Below are 15,033 nucleotides of genomic sequence, written 5' to 3'. Positions count from 1 at the left end.
TTCTTGAACCCACACTTTCCATGATCTTAGCGAAAGTAGCAAAATAAAATGTCAGAAATCTATCTTTGAATATTAATATAATATTTTTAATTAAAGTAAACTCAAACAGTGCACGTTTTCATGGTAGCTCCAACCCTGGCGTATGTAAGTTCTCTGCTCGATTTTGCAAACTGGCAGCACACAGCGTCAAAGCAGTGCTACTGTGTCTGTGTGGTTATCCTTTCTTTTTTAGATCCACATCCCTGATGCTGCTTTATAAATACACTGAAATTAACCGTATACTGTTTATTAGTTTAATGCATCTGATTGTAATTAACCTGTAACAATATAATGGTCCTCAGAATGGTCAAACTATTTTAAATACCATAGCTACTTCAGCGTTATTACTCTCACTACACCTTTTTCTTCATCTTCTTTCAGCTGCTTTCATTAGGGGTTGCCACAGTGGATCATCTTTTCCATATTGAATCAGCGTTCTAAGCTTACAGACGACTTAACGTCAATTACAGACCTGACTGTGTTGCGATTAGATTGGTTACTTGGAGAAAGAAAAGGAGGACAGGAATTGTACATTAGTATGTTTGAAAGAGACAGAACTGTTTCAATAAATTATTTCATCGGTCACGCACGGTAAAGCAAGCATCTTGCGTGAGGCATGAACAATCACTGAGCCACCGTGTTCCCGTGTTTAATAACATGCTTTAACTCCGATCATCATAAAAATGATATCAAGCATACACATCAGTATTTTAATTATTCAGAGAGCTGTAATAATGACAAAATAAGCTATGTAATTGAAGTGGAAATTTAGAGATTAAAATTGGCATTTCGTGCTTTTTCCCCACTGTATACATTTATTTTTCTCTGTACCCTAATAAGCTTTCATATGACACTCAGCCGGTAGGCTACAACTTGTCTTTTCATGGCAACTTTGATATCTGACAACTTCTTTTTTATTTCGGGCACTGTGCAACTTTGTGAACTTGAGCTTTCAAGTTTCTCCAACACTCTATGTCATTAGATCAACTTCCTTTGGTTGTTTATACCACTGTTTAAACCAACAAATAGTAAGTTTTTCTTTAACTCCACTTGGTATTCGCTGAAATTCTTCTATTTCCCACATGCTTTTGCCATTGCCTTTTCGCAGAACGCTGAGCTTAAGGGCTATTTATATTGATTTGCATATTCAAAGAGGCATAATTCTGGGAGGAGTTGGGGTGGGGCAGCAGGCGCGTGCACGTGTGTTACTTTTCACGCTGACCGGGATTTATGTAGCAGAAGAACATGGAAGTTAACGAACGCACAGATTTATGCACCTGGATATTTTTGTACATAAGCACATTTCTGTTTTTGTCCATACGCTATGTTATAGTGTGAATTCTACGCAGGCGTTATGCATGAGGCCCCAGGTCATGTCACTTTCAGAAACTGTCAAGTGATTCTCTAATAGTGGGGTGTATTGACAAAGGGGATGAGATAGAGAAGGAGTCAGGTGGAGAACTTTGTTTCTTATAAGTGTTCTTTCTTTTTAGCCATTCTGGTGTGTATTTGAGAGCAGATATATTGTTTTCCACAAAATAATATTTAATAATATTTATTTACTGTGGTGGGCTGGCACCCTGCCCGGGGTTTGTTTCCTGCCTTGCGCCCTGTGTTACTGGGATTGGCTCCAGCAGACCCCCGTGACCCTGTAGTTAGGATATAGCAGGTTGGATAATGGATGGATGGATAATATTTATTTATTTATGGAGCTTCTGTGAAAAGCCAAATTTCCCCCAGAGTTCTATATAATTTTATATGCCAAAAATAAATAAAAATAGTATTCAATAGATTACATAATGCTGTTTGACTCTATAAATTAATCTTTATATATAAAGTTCTACTGTTGTATGCATCAATTGTTTAATAAAACACAGAAAATATTCAGTAATTTTTATCTTCGTGACACCATATTGAATGATAGGGTAAATTGTGAATTTCCAGATGTAATGATTATATTTAATGCTTTTCTGAAAATGTTGACGTATAATTTCTTCTGACTCGTCCTTATAACTGGTAAATTATTTTTTAAATTTGTTTTCAATGTAATTTTTATTTGACGGGCAATCTTCCATTGTTTCAGAGAATCAAAGATGACCACAATATTAGGGTAAGGATTGGCCACACAGTAATGCTCAGACAGATGATCACCCTAGGTTCAAATTATAAATTTGTCTTATTAGAAAACCCGATTTGTTTGTAATTTCTCATATTCTGATCTCGGTTAATCTGTTTCATCCAAGTGTATGCTTTTGAATGTTAAAAACACTTTTTTGTTTCCGTGTGATTTGATTTACTTTTTTTTTTATTATGATCTCTCTTTCTCCAGCTCTTCACGCTTTTATCTGCTCCTTAGGAACTAGTTTAATCAGGCAAATAATTACATCTCTCTACCTAGGACCACTTCAGGTTTTAAAAATAAGGCTTTCATATTTAGCTCTACCTTTTGTTAGGCCAATTATATGATCAGTGAGTGTGTCACAAAACAATCTGTACTGTTTCAGTCTGCTTCCAGGTGTTTAAATGTAAATGACATAGTGACATGTCCAATGCATCCATTCAAATTATTTTTTTTAAATTGAACATGTCGGCTGAGCCCCAAACACCCCTGAAGAATGCTCTCTTTTTCATGTGAAAACTAAATGAACCAACAGAAAATGGCACATCTCCCTGCCTACAGAAAAGATGTAAAATGTGTGCCCATATTTACAATGCAAACTGTATAGTTAAACCACACTGCTGACTTGAACATCACATAAAGGGATCATTTTCCTGCAGATCATCTAATGTGGTCTACCTAATTCTCTGCATGAAATGTCCTGACACTGCACTCTATGTGGGAGAAACCGGGCAAACACTCCGCCAGAGAATGAATTTACACAGGTTCCACATTAAACATGGCAACACAGATGTTCCTGTAGCGGCCCACTTCAACAGCCATGGACACTGTGAGAGGGACTTTAAAGTCACAGGGCTTATGGGCAACTTCAAAACATGGCAAGAGAGGAAAGAATGGAAAGTTAAACTCATGCTAAAACTGAATACGTTACAACATGGCTTGAATAGAGACAAGAGTTTTATGGCCAGGTATGAGGATTATTTGCATCTGTCAGACTGACAGATAACCTGTCTACAAACTCATCACAAACTTCAAAGGACTTTGTTGGACAGTTATCTTATCTAAAGATCTTGACCATACATTGTTCTTCTCTCTCTGGTTAAATTAATCTTGGCCTGAATGAACCTATACATTTTTTACATTTAAGATTTCTCATTTAAAGATTTACCAATGTTGTTTCTTGTCCTAGTGTGTGGATATAAACACAGGGAACTCCAGTTTCTGTATTACATCTCACCTGAAGAAGGGGCCTGAGTTGCCTCGAAAGCTTGCATATTGTAATCTTTTTAGTTAGCCAATAAAAGGTATCATTTTGCTTGACTTTTCTCACCTGAAAACTGTTAAGTTAGCTTTTGTTCCATTTGATTTATTTTTGGACAATTTAAAAATATCTTTATTTAGTGCTAACTTTTTATTTTGGTTTTAGATCTAACCTAATTATACCTTATTTTTTTATGAATAGCTTATGTTTATACAGTAGTTACAGTTTTATTTTACTGCTACACTTTTGAGTACCTGTGATGGAATTGTGTTCTTTTAATGGGTGCAGCCATTTTGAGTAGTGCTTGCAAGTCACATCATGTGAGTTCATTTGAACTGAATTTTGAACACATAACAAAGTAAATTTAATCAAAAAACACAATGTACAATACATGACACTATCAGAACATTAGATACAGTTTTAATACAACTATTGTACAAAACACAAATCCATACAGTAATATAATAATAATGATGGTGGATGTTTCACTTTACTGTGCTCCTGCTTTCTTAATTACTCCAGTTCCCAAATATCACAACCTGTTGCTTGACTTTGATTTAGTGATATGGCTTTGTTGCACACTGCAATTGACTCCATCTCATACCTTGACTACATCTACTCTCTCTGCTGACGTCACTAAAACAGGACAAAAAGAATTAAAACTCTCAGAAACAAATGAAAGTGTTATGATAGACTTCATTTACTTTCCATAATGCATACAGATGTTGATATGCTTTATTGAGTGATCTTGGATGAAATTAAGCATTTTGCGGGCAGAAAATACACAAAACAGCAAGTTAAACTTTAGTATACTTTGATTTTTTGGTTCTAATATGTTAACCCAACTAACGAATTCAAAAGAAATACTAATGCATGGATTGAAGCAAATTATTGTTTAAGTTTGTGGTGGTTGTGCCCTTACAGTTTTGTTCATAAAGATTTTGCCAAAAGATCGCATTATTATTTTATATTATTTGAAGTGGCAGAGATTTGGACTAGTTAAAATGGTAATAAATAAAGAATTGTCAACCTACCAGTGGTGGATCAGGTAAACAAGATAGTGGAAGTTCAAACAAAAGCAGTTCTGCCAAGTTGATAAAAGGCAGGAACAAAACAAAGACAATAAGCAAATAAAGAGAGGAAAATGTCAAAGCCAAAATCACGTGATGGCAAACGCCAAAGTAACTATTATGCCATAATCCAAAATGAAACTCAAATATATTTATCAGGAAATACACTAAATTCTGATGGGCACAACACCACAATATAATTAACAAAATATAGACAAACTTAGACTTGAATCAGTATTACCGCAATGCTGCATTAAATAAGACTGTTGCATTGATGTCACAAAATGTGATTTCCTGTTGTGATAATAATTAAAAGTAACAGAATGAAAGTCAGACCAAGTTCAGTGATGCTCAAAACCTAGAAAATCATAATGCAAAACAAAAATAAACAAATGAAATAGAGTAAGTTTAAAATTGCTACATTCACTGTGTTTCTTTTTAGTGAGAGTTTTTCGTTTCTTAGATAATGTGCCACCATCATAAATAGGGGCAGCATGGCAATCTAATATGTTGCAAAACATCCAACCCGGAAAATGTCTTCGTTACTATAAGCAATATGCCGGCACACACAGAGAGCAGCACTCAAAATTCCTATGGAAGGATTAGAACAAAATGATCATCATTAAAATGTGCAAACAGATTCACAGTTAAATAAGAGTTTCACAATTTAGATATTAAATCGTTAAAATAAGATGACAAAACTAAAACTTGGGGTCAACACATCATATTGGCAACCCAAGGCAGAAATAGTATGATATCATGTGCAAGTGAAACCCAAAATCAAAGAATACAAAATAATGAATACATGGAAAAGTAATATTGGGAAGAATTCAATATGCTACCTGCAAAAAGGGCAATAAGCACAAAAATTAAAGAATTCGGAACAGAAGAAAGAACAGAGTCAAACAGCAAAGCAAGGGTAAAAATGGAAAGTCAATATAGAGAAATGTCAGGACCACTTAGAAAATAAAAAGTTGAAGACAAAAGGCAAAGGTTTGTTTTAAATAATCTATGATTATGAAATTAAAGAAAAGAAAATCACTAAGTTTGGTCCAGTCACAGATACTGGAGACTTTTTAGAGGTCATTCTGGGAAGCATTGCTGCAACATGGCAGTGCAATAAGCCCTCTAAAAGCCACTCCTAGAAGAGTAAAAGTGAAACATTTCAAACTCAAAGCATTTACAGTATCGATTTTAGACTGTTTCATGGTCAGTGATTGCAAATGCAATATTATTTTTGATTTTTAATCCTGTGGCAGACCCTCTATCAGAGAATGAAAAATGACATATTACAATCAAGAATGTTTATGCTACTTTAAATATTTAAATTAAAGCATACATTTAAATATGTCAAATACTTGACGCAACTATTCTTGTTTATTATGTACTTCTACTTTGTGAAGCAAATCGTTCCATTAGTAATTAGGGTGTAAATTCAGACTTTTTCGTGAATATTATATTCCTAATCTGAACACTGGGATTTAGTGGGTTAACCTGACATCATCAAGAGGGATTTAGCAAACCAGGAATCAAGTGTTAACAAGACACACTCCTAAAGAAATCCACAGTCGCCTTGACCCCATTGCTCCTGGGATAAGCTCTAAACGTGCATTTGACAAGTTTATTTGTTAGATAAGTACAATATAGGCCATACTGTCTCCCTGATTTTCTCCTCTGTCTTTTTCTATTACTGTATTTTTTTTGGAATATCAAATGGAAGGAATGAAACCCTAAAAATGGTGCAGGGGCATCAAACGACACACCCATGTACACCCCTATTGTCATACTGGGAGAGTTTAGCAACACCAGTAAACCTTGCATTTATCTTTGGGGTGTGGAACACACAAAGAAAACCTTTGTAGGCCTGAGCTGAAAAGGTAACTCCACACCGACTGTGCCCCAGGTCCCTGCACCATCACAGAGTCCAATAAATATATGTAAATGTAGGAATTGCAGCTGCTGCTCTTTTTTCAGCCTTCTAAAAAAATAAAAGGTTCTTGATTTGATCCATTTTTGGGGGGTTTCCCATAATTACAAGACAAATTTGCAATGTAAATTTATTTATCTTCATTCAAGAAATGTCTATGCTTTGTTTATTCAAATTAAACAGTACTGTTTTCCCCTGCTGCTGGGAATAAGAGCCCAGTGGAATCAATCCAAAAGTACTTTTGGGTCGCATAAAGCCCTATGGTTAACTGTATTCTACTGGGATTACATTCGCTGAGTGTCAAAACACTGAAAAATCTCTTGCAAAGCCCGCTTCCTGCATTCTGATTTATCTGCTGCAGTGTCTTATTTTGTGAGCATATACTACTTTAGACATATTTTTCAATTTCTCATGTCTTTTACATTAAATCTTTAACCTATCATAATAACACCTGATATTTTGGGTTTTTTTTTTCTTTCTGGTAGCAAAACAAATTCTTAAAGCTACGAAGCAACTTAGTGTGATATTTGGTTCTAAAACAAAATTGTTAGTCTCTTTATAGAACAAAACCAAAGTTCTGAAATTCCACAACATAAGTGATAGACTGCAGTCTGTTCATATTATTTATTCGGAGCACAGTGTCACAAGTTATCCTCAATCCTTATTATATTTTACAAATTTGTTTTATCCAATTCCATGACAGAAAGGGTCAGAGCCTATCCAGGCAGCCCTTTGTTGAAGGCAGAATCGACACAAGTGATACCAGTGAATCACAGACAAGTTATCTCAAACGTAGAAAGATTTTTTTTCTTTTTAACAGATAATGAATTCATCATGATAAATACACTCACCTAAAGGATTATTAGGACCACCATACTAATACAGTGTTTGACCCCCTTTCGCCTTCAGAACTGCCTTAATTCTACGTGGCATTGATTCAACAAGGTGCTGAAAGCATTCTTTAGAAATGTTGGCCCATATTGATAGGATAGCATCTTGCAGTTGATGGAGATTTGTGGGATGCACATCCAGGGCACGAAGCTCCCGTTCCACCACATCCCAAAGATGCTCTATTGGGTTGAGATCTGGTGACTGTGGGGGCCATTTTAGTACAGTGAACTCATTGTCATGTTCAAGAAACCAATTTGAAATGATTCGAGCTTTGTGACATGGTGCATTATCCTGCTGGAAGTAGCCATCAGAGGATGGGTACATGGTGGTCATGAAAGGATGGACATGGTCAGAAACAATGCTCAGGTAGCCCGTGGCATTTAAACGATGCCCAATTGGCACTAAGGGGCCTAAAGTGTGCCAAGAAAACATCCCCCACACCATTACACCACCACCAGCAGCCTGCACAGTGGTAACAAGGCATGATGGATCCATGTTCTCATTCTGTTTACGCCAAATTCTGACTCTACCATTTGAATGTCTCAACAGAAATCGAGACTCATCAGACCAGGCAACATTTTTCCAGTCTTCAACTGTCCAATTTAGGTGAGCTTGTGCAAATTGTAGCCTCTTTTTCCTATTTGTAGTGGAGATGAGTGGTACCCGGTGGGGTCTTCTGCTGTTGTAGCCCATCTACCTCAAGGTTGTGCATGTTGTGGCTTCATAAATGCTTTGCTGCATACCTCGGTTGTAACGAGTGGTTATTTCAGTCAAAGTTGCTCTTCTATCAGCTTGAATCAGTCGGCCCATTCTCCTCTGACCTCTAGCATCAACAAGGCATTTTCGCCCACAGGACTGCCGCATACTAGATGTTTTTCCCTTTTCACTCCATTCGTTGTAAACCCTAGAAATGGTTGTGCGTGAAAATCCCAGTAACTGAGCAGATTGTGAAATACTCAGACCGGCCCGTCTGGCACCAACAACCAAGCCACGCTCAAAATTGCTTAAATCACCTTTCTTTCCCATTCTGACATTCAGTTTGGAGTTCAGGAGATTGTCTTGACCAGGACCACATCCCTAAATAAATTGAAGCAACTGCCATGTGATTGGTTGATTAGATAATTGCATTAATGAGAAATTGAACAGGTGTTCCTAATAATCCTTTAGGTGAGTGTATATGTTAATGTGTTTTGTTAAATCTATACACAGTATGTCCTCAAGCTTACTTTTATTTATATTTTCTTTTTACATTTTCATAAATAACTTAGAAATTGTTTTGTTACCATCATCTGATTAAATGCTTTCATTCTGCTACATAAGTTGAGTCAGTGTTGTGCAAGTTCACACCTCACAAGAACGAGCTCAAAGTTCAGTTCACACAGATTAAAATGAATAAATTCACATTCATAATTCACCATTTCAATTTTAAACTACAGTAGTTCATGTTATGTTGTTTAAGGAGTGAGAGTAAATGACCCATGAGTTTACTTTTTTCAATTTTGCATGCCTTATATTAGGCTATTACAGTGTCCTTGAATAAAATACAATAATTATGAAAATGATTTTATTTAAATACAACAAACAAGTGTAACCATATATGTTAATATCCTCCCAGTCAAAAAATAAATTAAATAGATACAAATATACATATAAATTACCGCTCTATTTCCAACCGTGTGACACAAATGGTGACTGTGGAAGCAGTGTGTAGGTAAACTAACCAATTACGCTGACGGTCAAAATTCACATCATATATTGTATATTAAATGGGAAAAAATCTAAAGTGGCCTCAGAAAGTATGTTTTCCTAAAAGCCGAAGTGGAGCTTCTCCGCATGCTCGTGTCAGCGGGGGTGCAGCTTAAGCACAAGCGGGCAGACACAGACAGCGCCTATTTGATTTTACGTTATTTTTTTCCGAATACAAATAAATGGCAAACAAATTCGTATGAAATAAATATTTGTATAAATCCACTATTTGTGCTTATCAGAATACCATATTTGGATTCGGCTCCACTCCTACATTACAGGGTAACGCAAAACGTTTAAAATCAGATGCACAATGTCACATAAAACTGAACTAGCTCATGTTCAAGCTCTTCACTTGCCAATACGTTAAGTTCACCGTACTTAAATGCGCTAGTTCAATGAATGCACTCTTTTGAACTAGTTTGCACACAACACCGAGTTGAGTATTTATACATTTCACACTCTTTCAAATCATAACAATTATTATATTACTTAGACTTTTTGTGATAAACTGTAACTTAAAATTGTATCATGTTTTTCAATCAATCAATCAATCAACATTTATTTATATAGCACATATTCATACAAAAAAATGTAGCTCAAAGTGCTTTACAAAATGAATAGAGAAATAGAAGACACAATAAAAGATAAACATAAGTCAACATTAATTAACATAGAATAAGAGTAAGGTCCGATGGCCAGGGTGGACAGAAAAACAAAAAACTCCAAAGGCTGGAGAAAAAATAAAATCTGTAGGGTTCCAGACCAGAGACCGCCCAGTCCCTCTGGGCAATCTACCTAACATAAGTCAAACAGTCCTCTTTGTATTTAGGTTTTCATGGAAGGACCTGATGATGATGGTCACGTAGACTTCTGGCTTTCAGTCCATCAATGTTGGTGCATCATGATGCTTTGAGTAGGTGGTGGTGGCGCAGGCCACCACAAAGAAACCGGAAAAAGAAACAGAAGAGAGAGTAGGGGTCAGTACAGATTTTAGAGCCACCATGAATAGTTATTATGAAGAATTGAACATACAGAGTATCAGTATTAAGTTAAAGTGAAGTTATAAAAAGGCCATGTTAAAGTAATGTGTTTTCAGCAGTGTTTTAAAGTGCTCTACTGTATTTGCCTGGCGAATTCCTATTGGCAGGCTATTCCAGATTTTAGGTGCATAACAGCAGAAGGCCGCCTCACCACTTCTTTTAAGTTTAGCTTTTGGAATTATAAGGAGACACTCATTTGAAGATCTAAGGTTACGATTTGGAATATAACGCGTCAGGCATTCCGATATATAAGATGGAGCGAGATTATTTAAGGCTTTATAAACCATAAGCAGTATTTTAAAGTCAATCCTGAATGACACAGGCAACCAGTGTAGTGACATCAAAACTGGAGAAATGTGTTCGGATTTTCTTTTCCCAGTTAGGATTCTAGCAGCTGCATTCTGCACTCGTTGCAAATGATTTATGTCTTTTTTGGGTAGTCCTGAGAGGAGTGCGTTACAGTAATCTAGTCTACTGAAAACAAAAGCGTGAATTAATTTCTCAGCATCTTTCAATGATATAAGAGGTCTAACTTTAGCTATGTTTCTTAAGTGAAAAATGCTGTCCTAGTGGTCTGATGAATATGCGATTTAAAATTCAGATTACAGTCAACGGTTACCCCTAAATTTTTTACTTCCGTCTTAACTTTTAATCCTAGTGCATTAAGTTTATTTCTGATAACCTCGCTGAATCCATTATTGCCAATTACCAAAATTTCAGTTTTCTCTTTATTTAGTTTGAGAAAATTACTATTCATCCATTCAGAAATACCAGTAAGACATTGTGTTAGTGTATCGAAAGAGTCGGAGTCATCAGGTGCTATAGATAAGTACAGCTGTGTGTCATCAGCATAGCTGTGGTAGCTCACGTTGTAACCTGAGATAATCTGACCTAACGGAAGCATGTAGATTGAGAATAACAGCGGACCCAGGATAGAGCCTTGTGGAACACCATATCGGATATCATGTGTCTTTGAGATTTGATTACCACAACTCACAAAGAATTTTCTCCCTGCCAGGTAGGATTCAAACCAATTTAAGACACTGCCAGAGAGGCCCACCCATTGACTAAGGCGATTTCTAAGAATATTATGATCAATGGTGTCAAATGCAGCACTCAGATCTAAGAGGATGAGAACAGATAAATGGCCTCTGTCTGCATTTACCCAAAGTCATTTACTACTTTAACAAGTGCAGTTTCTGTACTGTGATTTGTTCTGAAGCCTGACTGAAAAGTATCAAGAATAGCATGTTTATTTAGGTGGTCATTTAACTGCATAATGACTGCCTTCTCTAGAATTTTACTTAAGAAGGGCAGGTTAGAAATGGGTCTAAAATTTTCAAAGGCAGAGGGGTCAAGATTATGTTTCTTAAGAAGGGGTTTAACTACAGCAGTCTTAAGACAGTCTGGAAAGACCCCCGTATCTAATGACGAATTTACTATGTCCAGAATATTGTCAATTAGCACGCCTGATATTTCTTGGTTGGTATTGGATCAAGGACGCAGGTGGAGGGTTTCAGTTGAGAGATTATACTATGTAATTCAGGTAAATCTATCCTGGTGAAAGCATTTAATTTGTTTATAACGGAGTACCGGGGCTTTGGAGGTTCTGCAGTGTTGGGGAGATATACTATGTTATCTCTAATATCATTAATTTTTTGAGTGAAAAATACAGCAATGTTCTCACAGGTTTCACTGGAAGTATTCTGGGGGCATTCCTTTGTGTTCCCTGGGTTTAACAGACGGTCAATTGTTGAAAATAAGACTCTGGGATTACTAGCATTGTTATTTATAACATTAGAGAAATAGCAGCGCCTCTCAAGACGGACAGTGTTATTGTATTCTGTTATTTTAACCTTCAATATCTCATAATGGATAGTTAGTTTAGTTTTCCTCCATTTACGCTCAGCTCTACGACATGTTCTTTTTAAATCAGACACTCTTTGGGTCTTCCATGGAATAACAGTACTAGAGGATTTTTTAACTGTCTTTTCAGGTGCAACTATGTCAACAGCAGTTCTTACTTTAGAATTAAAGTTTTCCACTTTACTATTTACATTATCCTCGCTATTATAGCTGGCATTATAAACGGACTGATTGCTTAGAATAGTTGTAAGCTTTAAAGCTGCTGATGAGTCAAAGAAGCGTTTTTTAACAATATGCTTCTCATGAGCGTTTTCTATCTTTATTTCTATATTAAATAGTAGAAGGAAATGGTCTGATAGACCGATATCAGTGACCTGCTTTATATCAACTTTAAGTCCTAGTTTTAGTTGAGTTTCAAAGTGGTTATTTCTTCCCTGTCTAATTTTCTTCCTTTGTACATATTTTTTCACAGTAAATGTTATCAGATTGTAAGAGAAAATGTAATATTAGGCAAAAAAGAACAAAGAACAAATAACAGAGAATTATAAGGTTTTTATAGAATAACTTTTCAGTGTGGCTTAGGCATGAACGTTTCCCCTAACACCTAAATGCTACACTTGTTTCCCATGCTGCTGTAGTTTAGACATTTTCTAGCTGCATGTCCATAATGCACCTCGTAAGTCTCCAGTCTGCTTGGACTGCTTATGGTGAACCAACAAAAGCATGTAGGACAAAAGCACACCAGCAGAACTGTCAGGAGACAAATGCAGTGGAGAACAGTGCAAGAATTTAATTTAGCCGACTGAAAAACAATGGACAGGTTCCCTTGCATGTTTAAATGTCACTAGCTATAAGTTTTGTGCTTTTTAATTACACAGCCACATTACTTTGTAGAGCTTATGGATGCTTTCTCTTCCAGAGCTAGAGGTGTCTAGAAATGTCCGGCTTAATTGCTACTTGTAGTGGTTTATACCAACATATGGGTGGGTGCCACATTTAAACTTGTGATTCTTTTTTTTTTTAATTGAAAGGAAACCAACAACAAATGATTTTTGGGTTATGTAAGAACAAAGACAACCCTCTCTTCCACCTCTTCCACCATCAAAACCCCATATGAGACATTTAACTAAACAGAAACACAATAAACTGGCAGATAAGCACAAACATACAGGAGCAAGTGACAAAGTAAGGAAAAAAAGAATGAGGAAAGGTGGGACAAGAGAAACTACCTCACGGAGCAAACCTCCAACCAGCTCTTTACTAACTGAATAGCATGAAGCCAGTGGTGGACAGTACAGTTGTGGATGTGTAAAATGAAGACTTCCAAGTTCCATGAGAGACATAGATTTCTAGCGAGAGGTTAAAAGCAACTTAGCTGCAATGATTGCAGTCATTCAAAACCACTGCTGGGAGAGAGGAAGGGAAAGTGAGGAAAGAGAGGAAAGGTCCAGGAGGAAAAGAACTTGAAGACACAAAGGAGTGGGGAGAGAAAGAATTGTGGAGAGGGATTCAGCCACATAGACAAAGAGAGCCACAGGAAGAGAACATTCCCAGAACACTTGGAAGAAGGTGCCAGGGACCTTAAGAGAACAAAGATGACATCTCCGAGGGAGGTAGGGTACAGTCTCTGGACAAATTTAAAGTTGTATGGGCAGGTTACTCAAATTTTTAGAAAGATGGTTTGCCAGCATGATGCAATTCCACACAAAAGGGAGAGTTCTGAGGGAAGCTTTGCAGAGGAGGGAGTACAAAGCAGACACTGGTTTGAATTTATTAGAAACGATTGAAGCAATTGAGTACAGGTGACATGAAAAGAGGGGGGATCCATATGTCCTGAGTGCAGACCACTGCTGCAAATAGAAAAATTAGGAAGTTGAAGAGATAGGATGTCTAGATTGAAGAGAAGACTTGTGATTAATTAACTAGGGTTTAGAGCTTCCTAAGGCCAGATGTTCTCGATTTCTACAACAACAACAACAACATTTATTTATATAACACATTTTCATACAAACAGTAGCTCAAAGTGCTTTACATATTAAAGAATAGAAAAATGAAAGACACAATTATAAAACAAAATAAATCAACATTAACATCGAATAAGAGTAAGGTTCAATGGCCAGGGGGGACAGAAAAAACAAAAAAAACTCTAGACGGCTGGAGAAAAAAATAAAATCTGTAGGAATTCCAGACCATGAGACCGCCAGTCCCCTCTGGGCAGTCCCCCTTCTAAAGTCAGCACAAGAGTTGGCATGAATAGAGGACAATGTCAAGAAAGACAGCTGGAAGATGAGAAAGAGAATGCTTTTGGTGGTACTTCAAAGGTTAGCAAGTGGGCAAAATCTATTGAAGTCAATGCAGGGTGACAGAAAGGTTTTATTTATATATCCTTTTTGCTTCTCTGTGTTCCCCTCATATCTTTCTGTCCTCGTGTAATTTACTTTCAATGTGTTCCCCAATACTCTTAATGGCATGTCTGGAGACATGGATTAAATGTGGTATAATGCAGCTTTTACAAACATGGATAAACTTCTTTTCAGGGAAAGGGATTGCATAAGTAAGTTCTTCAGTAAATTTGTTTTATCATATCTGTAAAAGTATATGAAGGAATTATTGCTTAATTAAGTTAAACTTATTCTTATAAGGCAGACTTCCAAAATAAAAAAAAAAAACTCAGTAGAGTCTTCGTTATTTCTATTTGAGAGGAGGCACTTTATATAAAGCCTGTTTCATAGAGGATCTGTAATTATTTTCAAGGCTACGTATGTTTTTTTAGCATCAAGCTTAAGTTTGAAAATCTCAATATGTATTAAAGCTCCTGTCAGGAACATGTGAATGGTTTATTTTATATTTGTTTTTATTTGTGTCTCTTTTCCCATTTGGTATTGCTTTTCATTGATGGTTCAATAACATCATGATAAGGAACACATTAGTATTTAATTTATGATTTGATGTATTGTTAAATGTTATTTCTTGCTGTTTCGATTTTTTAAATGGGTGCTGCCCTATGCTGGCATGATTGCACTGTAAAAGTAGACAGTGTGTATAACAAAGAGTGTGAAAAAAAATGTTAG

Source organism: Polypterus senegalus, chromosome 4, assembly GCF_016835505.1.
Source record: "Polypterus senegalus isolate Bchr_013 chromosome 4, ASM1683550v1, whole genome shotgun sequence".
Classification (NCBI taxonomy): Eukaryota; Metazoa; Chordata; class Cladistia; order Polypteriformes; family Polypteridae; genus Polypterus; species Polypterus senegalus.
The sequence above is the reverse complement of the archived record's forward strand: the minus strand, read 5'-3'. Positions refer to the sequence as shown.